This window comes from Myotis nattereri (assembly GCF_964212035.1).
Source record: "Myotis nattereri genome assembly, chromosome: 15".
NCBI classification, from domain to species: domain Eukaryota; kingdom Metazoa; phylum Chordata; class Mammalia; order Chiroptera; family Vespertilionidae; genus Myotis; species Myotis nattereri.
In genome coordinates, this window is record NC_138090.1 from 53,240,975 (window position 1) to 53,253,698 (window position 12,724).

Consider the following 12,724-nt stretch of genomic DNA (forward strand, 5'->3'; position numbering starts at 1 on the left):
GTGAAGGTATGGTCAGTTAGCATCTTTGTCTTTTATTAGTGTAGATATTATCAAAAAAGGATAGTTCAATATCTTTTTTTGAACTAAGTTGGCAATGTTTATTTCTGATGTGTCTATTTAATTTTGGAATAGGTGTTACATTCAAATGCTGCCTGAAATAATAAAAGGTGTGTAGTGAAAAAACAGTATTTAAGGTAATTTAATTCAAGTGTCAGACACAACATTTGATTTAGTAATGCAGTTTACCTCAATTTTCTTTAAAAGATTTATTTTTCAGCAATGCTATTGTCCTAAATGATCACACATCTTAGTCATCCAATCTCATATCCCAGGTCGTGTTCCTACGAAAGGCTCTGGAACTCAGCCATGTTGAGTCTTGGTCTCCTTGGGGAATGAGGAAGGGAGCAGGACAGGCTTCTGGTGTGAGTATGAAAGTGCCTATCTTATCCAGGGAGAGTTTTGTTTCACCTTCTAGTTCTTCATCCTCACACAGACCATTGCAACTCTTTGTTTAATTAAAGTACTTACATGAATTCCAATTGCAGTCATGTTCCTGGGTTCAAGCCCCTCCCCACCTCCAACCTCTCCCTGAGATCCCAGTTCCTTCCTACAGACTTGCTTCAGCCTCACTACCAACATCTGCCTGCATGGCCCAGGGGAAGGTGGGGGCAAATTAACTGCTGGCATTCTCCTCCGTTCCATTGGTGTATGTATATGTGCTAATCCAAGATCCCAACCACTTGGTTACTTTTGCTTTCTAAAATGTTTTTAGGGTAAAAAAGTGAATCTTCCAACTTTTCTATATTAGAAATATTTTGGCTGTCCCACATCTCTTGGCTGTCCACAGACAAAATTGCCTTGGAATTTTGATAGGTAATCTATTTATTCTGTAGAACAGGGAATATTAAGGAATTTCTCAATTTATTTGTATCTGCTTTCTGTAGCATTGTTGTGTCATTTTCAGCGTAGAAGTCTTTAACTGTCTTTGTAGAATGGCTTGGTCTTTATGTGTTTCTCTGTTAGTTATATGTGGTGTGTTTTCTGGCTCTGGGTGGCAATACTGAGGGTTGATATTTTATTGGCCTAAAGTGACTAAATACTTATATAGGTTAAACATAATCCTCTGGTCTAATTTACTCTTTATTACTTACTGTATAGTAAATAAAGTTTCATAAAACTCTAGGGCAGGGGTCCTCAAACTTTTTAAACGGGGGGCCAGTTCACTGTCCCTCAGACCATTGGACGGCCGGACTATAGTTTTAAAAAAAACTATGAACAAATTCCTATGCACACTGCACATATCTTATTTTGAAGTTAAAAAACAAAACGGGAACAAATACAATATTTGTATTTGCATGTGGCCCGTGGGCCGTAGTTTGAGGATCCCTGCTCTAGGGAATATCTATATTCATGACAATATTCGAAAATGGACCTGGAGAGTATTATACTAAGTGAAATAAGCCAGTCAGAGAAAGACAAATACCATATGATTACACTTATATGTGGAATCCAATGAAAAAAATAAACTAGAAACAGAAAAAAAAAAATTGGTAATATCTACAACTACAGCCCTGTTTATTCTGAGTATCATTTCTGTGGTTTTTTTGTGTCTTCTCCTAGATGGGTTTTACCAGAGATTAGTTTTCATTACATTTTCAAGGAGCTCAATTTTGGTTTTATTGATTTTATTGTTTCCTTGATTTTTACATTTGTTTTAAATAATAAAACTTTAGGTACTCTCACAAATTTGTATATATTTTTATAGTCATTTAGTAACAACTATGTTATAATTTCCTTCATGAGTTATTTAGAAATGCATTTTAAATTTCCCCCCAAAATTAAAAAATGGTGATGAGACTAAGTAAACTGATAATAGTTATTCTTTTTTTTTAAAAAAAAATATATTTTATTGATTTTTTACAGAGAGGAAGGGAGAGAGTTAGAAACATCGATGAGAGAGAAACATCGATCAACTGCCTCCTGCACATCCCCCACCGGGGAAGTGCCTGCAACCCAGGTACATGCCCTTGACCGGAATCGAACCTGGGACCCTTCAGTCCGCAGGCCGACGCTCTATCCACTGAGCCAAACCGGCTTTGGCAGTTATTCTTATAACTGTTTTAAATATTGTTGATTTTTAAATTATTTTGTTTCCCAAATATAAGGAATACTAACAGGAGACGTTGTACATTATTGTCAATGGCCCATTATCTAGATTATAGGGACTACTAAATTAAAGACATGCATTTCAAAATGCACTCCCAGAACACAAAAGCTTCAAAGACCACAAACAGAACATTTTTATCCCTGGAAAAATATCTGAATAACACTATCTCCCCCACAGTGTTGGATGGGATCTTATCTCATCAGGGGCCTAACCATGAATGGATATCTGGGTCTGTATCTGACACCCCCATCCACCTGCTTCCCTAACTCAAGCTGCCTCTCCCTTCAGTTGGGGAGACAGGGAGGGGCTGAGAGAGCAGGCTGCCCTTCCCCTCCCCCCTCCTCACTGAGGGTTTAAGGATCCAGGCAAATCGCAGGCAGAAAGTTTCTGGTTTCAAACCCAATCTGCCCACCTTCTGAATTCCATGTAACTTCACTGTAAGAATGTGCTCCCGGCTTGTGAAGATCCCGGGAAAGACCCCTCCCTGGGACACCTGCAGCTGAAGGGCAGACCAGCCAGTAGCTCTAAGCACAGCCTCTGGGATCTGGGAAACTTCTGTGTGAATTCCAGGTTCCTCCTCCCCCTTTATGCTTTTGCCACAGCTGCCATTTACTCGCTAGCACCCTAATAAAGGAACAGCCCCACTGTCTGGGGTGCCTTGTGCCATCAGAGGGCACCTGGCCCTTTCCTCCCTTTAAAGAAGTAAAAGAAACGCCCTCCCTCTGCTCCTGTCTCTTCTCTCCCTTGTGAATCCTTTCGCAGCCGCGTCCCCAGCCAAACCCTGACAATGACGTGGGAAACTCCCCCAGGAAGGGCTGTCCCTGTGGGAGGAGGTGCGGGCACCCGGGGCTGCTCCCTCGCTCCTGCCCCGCCCGCCCTCCCTCCCTCCCTCCCTCTCTCCCTCCCTCCCTCTGTCCCTGCACAGGCCTGGCCGCCGGGCTCGGCCCCGCCCCCATCGCGGAGCCGCTCAGCTCAGGCTCTGGCCCCGCCCACGCCGCAGGGAGGCGCCTGCGCAGTTCCTTGCAGACCCGGAACCGGCTGTGGAGGGCAAGATGGCGGCTTCTCCGTGAGGAGGGTGTTTGTCTTTAAAGCTGACCCTCCCCGTCCCCTCCCCGCAGGGAAGGCTGAGGGCGCTGCTGGCGCTGAAGTCCTTGTTGGGGTCCCCGCCCCGGAGCCTCTCTCAGCGGTGAGTCCGCGTCCCGGGAGGCTGCGCGGTGCGGGCGCCACGTTCCTTTGGGAGGAAACGGAGGCCCCGGCCCGGGGTCTGTCCGCCTGTGGCTGTGGCCACCGCCTGCCGCGCGGTTTTCCTCCTGAAAACCGTTCCCGGGGCCGCCGGTGCTCCCCGCGGGGCTGAGAGTCTGCGTCAGGGGGTTCCCGCCCTTTGCGGCCCTCCCATCGCCCGGCGCTTTCCGCCCAAAGAGCCCGGATGGCTCCCGGCCTGGGGGTCTGCACCCCCTCCTAGGCCCACCCCCATTGAATAAGGGGTCTGCCTGCCCGGGGACCACAGTGTCCATGGGGGGGCTCAGGGGGGAGGACGCGGTGTCCCCTGAAGAGGCCACCTGCCCGCAGGGAGGGGCTTTGTGGGCGCGGTGACTGCGGGGGGCGGGGACCCAGGCTGGGGGGTCAGGAGAGGGAGTGAGAGACAGACACGTGGGCGGGAGGAAGGGCAGCGAGGGCTCCACAGAGAGGGGCCCATAGGGGGTGTGGGGGGGACTGGACGGCGACGGTAGGAGTGAGGGGGTCACTCGGGAAAGTGGCCTGAGGAGGAAGGAAGTGGAGACACAGGGAGGAGGGGGAGCCCAGAGAGAGGAAGGGGGGCTGAGAGGGAGCGGGTCCTGGGGAGCAGACGTGGGGGCCGCACAGGAGGAGGCACTTGAGACAGAGACACTGGTTCAGAGAAGAGTTGGGGAGCGAGTGCAGGGACAGAAAGGGGGGCTCAGGGATGAGGAAGCAGAGGGAGCAGCCCTGAGTCAGCAGCTGTGGGAGCGGACAGACGGGAACAGGCAGCAGAGGGGCCGCGGGCGGGGGGAGCGGGAGACGCAGACGTGTGTGGAGATGGAGCCCCAGAGACCAGGAGAAAGAGCCCCTGAAGGGAAGTAGGTTTCAGGAGTTTCATGGTCCAGGTGTAGGACAGACAGAGAGAAAAGGGAAACATCAAGGGACAGGGAAGTGAAATATAGGAAAGGACCACAGTGGGGAAGAAGGGAACAGTGAGACAGAGACAGATCCATAGACAGAAATACATAGTAATGGGAAGGAGGGAAACCCTAATTTCAATGAGAGGGTAGCTGATGGGATGTGGGTGATTAAGTTGTGATCTATCTGCTTGTGTGTTTATATGGTTAAGTTAACAACTGAATTATTTAAACAGATTTGACTGAGAATTATAAATTTCCACTTTATAAGGTTTGCCAATTATATGCTTATTTCATTCCATTTGAAACCCTTATTCACACAGAGGAAGAGACTGTTCCTGATGGGCCCCCTGTCATTTCCTGGGATGGCAAGAGGAGTTGACTTGGGACAAGAAATGACTGAGTCTGCCCCCACAGGATGCTTTTTATCAGGAAACTAGGAGTCCAGCCTTGCTGCTGGCCACTCCCTCTCTGGCCATTCAAGCATCCATGCTGCAGCTGATCAGGCCCTCCCCCAGCTCAGGTGCAGGGAGTCCCCTGCCTCCCTGCCCCTGATGCTGTGCCCCGCAACCTCCTCCTGTCCTGTGGACCTGTTAGGGGTCCCAGTTAATTAGCATATTTCTCTATTTTATATACACTTGAGTGACCAGATTATTATGACCACCCCATCAGTACTTCATTGACGCTACCACAAATACTGATTATTGATTACTTTCTAAGCAAATACTCTTAACGTTTTATTATTATTATTTGCATAACTAATTCACTTCATTGTACTGATGGGGTGGTCATAATAATCTGGGCACTGTGTGTGTGTGTGTGTGTATACATGCCCGGTTCACAAAAATGTGTGCATTCGGGGGGTCCCTCAGCCCGGTCTATGCCCTCTTGCAGTCTGGGACCCCTCAGAGGATGTCCACCTGCTGGCTTATACCGGCTCCCTGGGGGATCGGGCCCAAGCTGGCAGTCAGACATCCCTCTGGCAGCCCTCTGGGGATGTCCACTTGCCAGCAGGGAGCAGGCCTAAACTGCAGTCGGGCATCCTTAGCACTGCTGAGGAGGTGGGAGAGGCTCCCACCACCACCGCTGTACTGGCAGCCGTCAGCGTGGCTTGTGGCTGAGCAGAGCTCCCCCTTTGGGAGCACACTGACCACCAGGGGGCAGCTCCTGCATTGAACATCTGCTCCCTGGTGGTCAGTGTGTGTCATAGTGACCAGTCATTCTCAGTCATTCTGCTGTTAGGGTCAGTTTGCATATTACCCTTTTATTATATAGGATAGAGGCCTGTTGCACGGGTGGGGGCTGGCTGGTTTTCCCTGAAGGGTGTTCCTGATCCGGGTGGGCATCCCACTGGGGTGCTGGCCATCCTGGGTAAGGGGCTGATGCGTGTTTGCAGGCTGGTCACGGGGGTCCCCACTGGGGTGCCTGGCCAGCCTGGGTGAGGGGCTGATGGCTGTTTGCAGCTGGTCACACCCCCTTTAGCGTGGGGGTCCCCACTGGGGTGCTTGGCCAGCCTGGGTGAGGGGCTGATGGCTGTATGCAGGGTGGTTACACCCCCTTCAGGATGGAGGTCCCCACTGGGGTGCCTGGCCAGCCTGGGTGAGGGGCTAGTGGCTGTTTGCAGGCTGGTCAAGCCCTCCCCAGTGGGGACTCTCACCCCATGGAGGTTTGGCCAGCCTGGGTGAGGGGCTGATGGCTGTTTTCAGGCTGCCCAAGCCCCCATCAGGGTGGGGGTCCCCAATGGGGTGCCTTGCCAGTCTGGGTGAAGGGCTGAGGGCCATTTTCAGGCTGCCCAAGCCCCCACCCCCATCCCCCACTCCCCCTGGTGATGGAAACTCACAGCCTCTCCTTTTTTCTTTTTTTTTTTTATTCTGGGATTTATTTACCTTCTATACTTGAAACTTTGTTGCTTAGAGTGGAGCTCAGAGCCGGGCTCTGGCAGGCGGGAAGCTTGGCTTCCTCCATCACTGGAGCAACCAAGCCTCCTGCTCGCTCCAGCTCCGTGGCTGCCGGCTGCCATCTTGGTTGAGTTAATTTATAGTCACTCTGATTGGCTGGTGGGTGTGTCTTAAGGCGTAGCGAAGGTTCGGTCACTTTGCATGTTTGCCTTTTATTAGTGTAGATACACACGCACACTAGTGGCCTGGTGCATGAAATTCGTTAACAGGGGTGTGTGTGTTCTCAGCCCTGCCTGCACCCTCTCCAATCTGGGACCCCTCGAAGGATGTCCCGCTGGTTTACAGGGATCAGGCCTAATCTGGCAGTCGGACATCCCTCTCGCAATCTGGGACTGCTGGCTCCTAACTGCTCACCTGCCTGCATACCTGCCTGATTGCCCCTAACCACTCTGCCGGCCTGCTCACCCCCAGCTGCCCCCCACCGCTGGCCAGCTTTCCCCCAAATGCCTCCCCCCGCCAGCCTGATCACCCCCAACTGCCCCTGTGCCAGTGTGCTCGCCCCCAACTGCCTTTCCTGTCAGCCTGCTCACCCCAACTGCCCCCTGTGGTGGCCTGCTTGTCCCCACCTTCCCTCCCCACTGGCTTGCTCATCCCCAACTGCCCCCCTGCTGGCCTGCTTACTCCAACTCACTCCCCCCCCCGCTGTCCTGATCGCCTCCAACTGACCCCCACTGACAGCCTGCTTGCCCCCAACTCACCCCCATGCTGGTTTGCTTATCCCCAATGGCCCCGCCCCCCACCAGCCTGATCACCAACAACTGCCCTCCCCTCTTGGCCTCTAACCGCCTCTACCTTGGCCCAGCCACCATGGCTTTGTCCAGAAGAATGTCCGGAAGGTCTCCTGGAAGGTCTCCTAGTCTATTTAGCATATTACCCTTTTATTAGTATAGACTAGAGGCCCAGTGCATGAAATTTGTGTACTGGGGGCTGGGGGTTCCCTCAGCCCAGCCTGCCTCTCTCACAGTCCGGGAGCCCACAGTGGATGTCCTACTGATGGCCACAGTCTGGCAGCAGAGGCTTGGAGCAGGCATCCCGTGTGTGTGTGTGTGTGTGTGTGTCTGCCTGCGTGTCTGCTGGGGCCTGCCCCCAGCTGCGCCACGTAGGCTTGAAGCAGTTGCTGTGTGTGTGTGTGTGTGTGTGTGTGTGTGTGTCCCCACTGGGGCTCTGCCCCCAGCCACATTGGAGACTCAGAGCAGGCACTGTGTGTGTGTGTGTATGTGTGTGTGTGTGTCTCTCTCTCTCTGCTGGGGGCCTGCCCCCAGCCACACCATGGAGGCTTGGAGCAGGAGCCCCTCTGTGTTGATCTCTCAGGCTCCTGGCCTCCACTGCATGTTGTACTCTCCCTTGAGCTATGGCCAGGATGAGGGTGCTGCTTGCAAGCCGGGCTTTCCTGCTCCAGGATCGCCATGGTGACAGGGGAGCAGGCCCAGCTGGGGGCTGCCCACAGGCCAGGCTTTCCCGCTTCCAGGTCTCCATGGCAACCGTGGAGCAGGCCCAGCTTGGAGCTACCCGCAGGCTGGGCTTGCTCTCCTGCTCCCGGATCCCCATGGCGACCGGGGAGCAGGCCCAGCTTGGGGCTGCCCTCAGGCCAGGCTTTCCTGCTCCTGGATCAGACCCAGCTTGGGGCTGCCCTCAGGCCGGGCTTTCCTGCTCCCTGATCAGGCGCAGCTGGGGGCTGCCTACAGGCCGCACTTTTCTACTTACTGATGGCTGGTTCACCACAGCGACCCAGGGCCCAGCGGCACTTTTCCGCTCTCCAATAGTCATAGGGTCCCAGCTGGGGGCGGGGCTTAGCAGTGCGGGACTTAGGCGGCATGGGGGTCCCGGCTGGGGGCTCAGGTGGCACATAGGGGTCCCAGGTGGGGGCGGGGCTTATGCCCCGCTGCTCAGAGCTACACATGGGGCCCAGATGGCAGCTCGCGTTGTCCTGCCCTGCCTGTAGTATAGGATAGAGGCCTGGTGCAAGGGTGGGGGCCGGCTGGTTTGCCCTGAAGGGTGTCCCGGATCAGGGTGGGGGTCCTGCTTGGGTGCCTGGCCAGCCTGGATGACAGGCTGATGGCTGTTTTTAGGCTGCCCGCACCCCCTTTAGGGTGGGGGTTCCCACTGGGGTGCCTGGCCAGTCTGGATGAGGGGCTGAGGGCCGTTTTCAGGCTGGTGGGTGACTGAAGTTCCCAGCCTCTCCTTTTTTTCTTTTTTTTCTGGGATTTATTTACTTTCTATGGCTGTCACTGGAGCTGAGAGCCGGCTTTAGCTCTGAGGCCAGCTCCAGCTTGAGGCCTTGGCTGCTGAAAGCAGATATCTGGGCTTTGTTTAGCTTCTATAATTGAAACTCTGTTGCCATCACTGCTGCTCTAAGCTCTGAGCCCGCTGCCGGCTGAAAGCAGGTTTCTGGAGCTTGTTTAGTTTTTATAATTGCAACATTGTTGCATCCGGATCTCATAGCTGGGCGGTGGCAGGCGGGGAACCTTGACTTCCTCCATCACTGGAGCAAGCAAGCCTCCTGTTCGCTTCAGCTGCCTGGCTGCTGGCCGCCATCTTGGTTGGCAGTTAATTTGCATATCCTGCTGATTAGCCAATGGGAAGCGTTCGGGGGTATGGTCAATTTGCATGTTTCTCTTTTATTAGATAGGATAGAGGCCTGGTGCACGAGTAGGGGACGGCTGGTTTGCCCTGAAGGGTGTCCCAGATCAGGTGAGCGGCCTGGGTAATGGGCCTGTGGTGGTTTGCAGGCCAGCCACGCCTCCATGGGGTGAGGGTTTCTGCTGGGGGAGTGTGGCCAGCCTGGGTGAGGGGCTGATGGCTGTTTGCAGGCTGGCCACACCTCCTTCAGGGTGGGGGGTCCCTCTGGGGTGCCTGGCCAGCCTGAGTGAGGGGCTGATGGCTGTTTGCAGGCTGGCCACAGCCCCTGGCAACCCAAACTCCCAGCCCCTCCTTTTTTTCTTTTTACAACGCCTCCTTGAGTGGAGGGAAGCAGGTATCTGGGATTTATTTATATTCTATAATTGAAACTTTGTAGCCTTGAGCAAAGTGGGAAGCTTGGCTTCCTTTATTGCCGGTGGAAACTCAAGCCTCCTGCTTGCTCCAGTGCCATGGCCGCTGCCATCTAGGTTGGGTTAATTTGCATACTTGCTCCTGATTGGCTTGTGGGTGTGGCTTGTTGATGTAGCAGAGTGGCACCAATTTACATGTTTCTCTTTTGTTAGTGTAGATAGATATAGATATCCTATCTAATAATAGACAAGCATGGTAATTGACCATACCTTCGCTATGCCTCCTATTGGCTAATCAGGGCTATATGCAAATTAACCGCCAACAAAGATGGCAGCTAATTTGCATACTGTAGGCAGTGTGGGACAGCACGAGCCGCCATCCAGGCCTCTGTGTGCGACCCCAGAATCCGCCTGCCTACCGCCCGTGATCGGATCCAATCCTGGGCTGCAGGCCGGTCCCAGAAACCCCAGAAGCCACCTGATATGACAGTAACTCTGTCAGTAAGCACTCTGAAAGTCAGTGGCATAAATGCACCAATTAATAGACATTATGAGGGTGAATCAAAAACAAAATCCACTTTAAATATGAAGACACATATAGATTAAAAGTAAATGAATTAAGCTGCAGCCTGTTTTGCTCAGGGGATAGAGCATTAGCCCCTGAAGGGTCCCAGGTTCCATTCCAGTCAAGGGCATGTACCTCAGTTGCTGGCTTGATCCCCAGTCCCTATCAGAGCATGTGCAGGGGGCAACAATCAATGTGTGTCTCCCTTTCCCTTCACTCTCTCTAAAATTCAATGGAAAAATATCCTTGGGTGAAGATTAACAAAAACAAAGTAAATGGATTAAGTAACATTAAAGAGATTATAAGAAAAATATATTTCAAATTTTGTTAGTTGTAGAATGGTTATGTTTAAATTATTAACACTGCCCTGGCCAGTTTGGCTCGGTGAATGGAGCGTCGGCCTGTGGACTCGGGCGTCCTGGGTTCGATTCTGATCGAGGGCATGTGCCTTGGTTGCGGGCACATCCCCAGTGGGGGGTGTGCAGGAGGCAGCTGATCGATGTTTCTCTCTCATCGATGTTTCTGACTCTCTATCTCTCTCCCTTCTTCTCTGTAAAAAATCAATAAAATATATTTTAAAAAAAAATAAAAAATATCTTAATTCTAAATTATATAATAGAAAATATGTAATAGTTCAGTTATAAGCACTTATCTGAAAATAAAAATTTAAAGAAGTGAATTTAAAGGGATTAGCCAAAGAAAATATATGCACAACCCATGTACACAGACAACAGTATGGTGATGGCCAGAGAGAAGTGGGGGGCGAGAGCCGGATAGAGGAGGCACAAGGGGGGAAATAGGGAATCCTATATAATAATAATAATAAAAGGCTAATATGCAAATTGACTGAACGGCAGAATGACCGGTTGCTGTGATGCGCACTGGCCACCAGGGGGCAGATGCTCAGTGCAGGAGCTGCCCCCTGGTGATCAGTACACTTCCATATGGGGAGTGCCACTCAGTCAAAAGGTGAGTTATGGCTGGCCAGTGCAGACGTGGTGGCAGGAGCCTCTCCCACCTTCTTGGCAGCACTAAGAATGTCCAGCTAACGGTTTAAACTCGATCTCTTGGGGGGCCTAAGCCTTTAGTCGGACATCCCCTGAGATCTCCCTGGCTGCCAGAAGAATGTCTGACTGCAAGCTTAGGCCTGATCCCCCGGGGAGTGGGCCTAAGTCAACAGGTGGACATCCCCCAAGGGTGTCCTGGACTGCAAATGGGCCCAGGCCAGGCTGAAGGACCCCCCTCCCCCACTGCACAAATTTTTGTGCACTGGGCCTCTCGTATATAGATATTAGAAGGATCAATCTTTTTTTTGTCTGCCATGGCTTTGATTTTCTCTATCTGACATTTCATTCACGTAAATAGTCGTTAACTGCTGACATCTCACAAGCAGCTATTATCATTCTTTGCTTATATAAGGTAGTCTCCACATTTTTAAAACTTTAAATGTAGAAATCATTACATTAAAAAAACAACCACCCTAATTGTTTTTGTTTGTTTGTTTTCTTGCACTGTTCCCAGAGATACTTCAATACCGGCTTGGTGCATGGATTGGGTGGAGCAAAATCCTGTTCCATCTCCCTGCTCTAAAAATACATTTAATATAATGTCCAGCCGAAACCGGTTTGGCTCAGTTGATAGAGCGTTGGCCTGCGGACTGAAGGGTCCCGGGTTCGATTCCGGTCAGGGGCATGTACCTGGGTTGCGGGCATATCCCCAGTGGGAGATGTGCAGGAGGCAGCTGATCGATGTTTCTCTCTCATCGATGTTTCTAACTCTCTATCTCTCTCCCTTCCTCTCTGTAAAAAATCAATAAAATATATTTAAAAAATATATATATAATGTCCTCGGATAGAGGACATATCACATATTAAACTGATAAGTACAGATACTACACTTGATCTTATGCAAAAGGCCCGGCAGCGATGTTTTTGGTTTTAAATATTGTGTGTAGTTCAGATTCTGAGACCTGTTTCATTTCCACTGTTTATCATCCCTCAATGCATTAATTGGCACCTAGTCAATAATATGAGGCTATCTCAGCATGCACTGGTAAGGATGTCAATGATCTTAACAGTCAGAGTCTAGTTCTGTGAGTTGGTTTAATGTTCATTAGCTGCTCCTTTTCCTTTATGTGATTTGTTGAATTTGTGTCTATGAGTCACAAAAGAGCCATTCCCCTCAAGTACCTGTTGTCCATTCTCAGAAAATATTGAAGAATGGACTGGATTGACCTGAAACTTGGTTCCCACAGAGCCCATCTATTCATGGTGAATTCACTTGATCAGCATATTTGAATATCTAACATTTCCCAAAGACTTTAGTATTAAGATCTACTATTTGTAATTTCCTGGAAAAAGAGGAAGGAAATCTACCTAGGAAACCTGCACTGGTAAAACTTCTTGCTTCCAGCCATCTGTGGGAACCATGTCAGTGATAGTCAAGGGTAATTAGAGTGTGAAGGATTCATCTATAATATGCCAGACAGCCAAGGACACTCTGAGCATGGGAATCTTAATCAGGTTGATCAAGGACTATACAGAGATACAAGGCCACTGCAATCTGCACTGTGCCCTTTTTATAAAAAATATATATATATATTATTGATTTCTTACAGAGAGGAAGGGAGAGGGATAGAGAGTTAGAAACATCGATGAGAGAGAAACATCGATCAGCTGCCTCCTGCACACTCCCCACCGGGGATGTGCCTGCAACCAAGGTACATGCCCTTGACCGGAATCGAACTTGGGACCTTTCAGTCCGCAGGCCGATGCTCTATCTGCTGAGCCAAACCAGCCAGGGCAACTGTGCCCTTCTATAACCCAAAGGATTGATGTCACTGTTGGCAGGAAGCCTCTTTTGTCTAATTAGTATTAAAGTATATTAGTAAGGCTAGAGACCTCAGATGA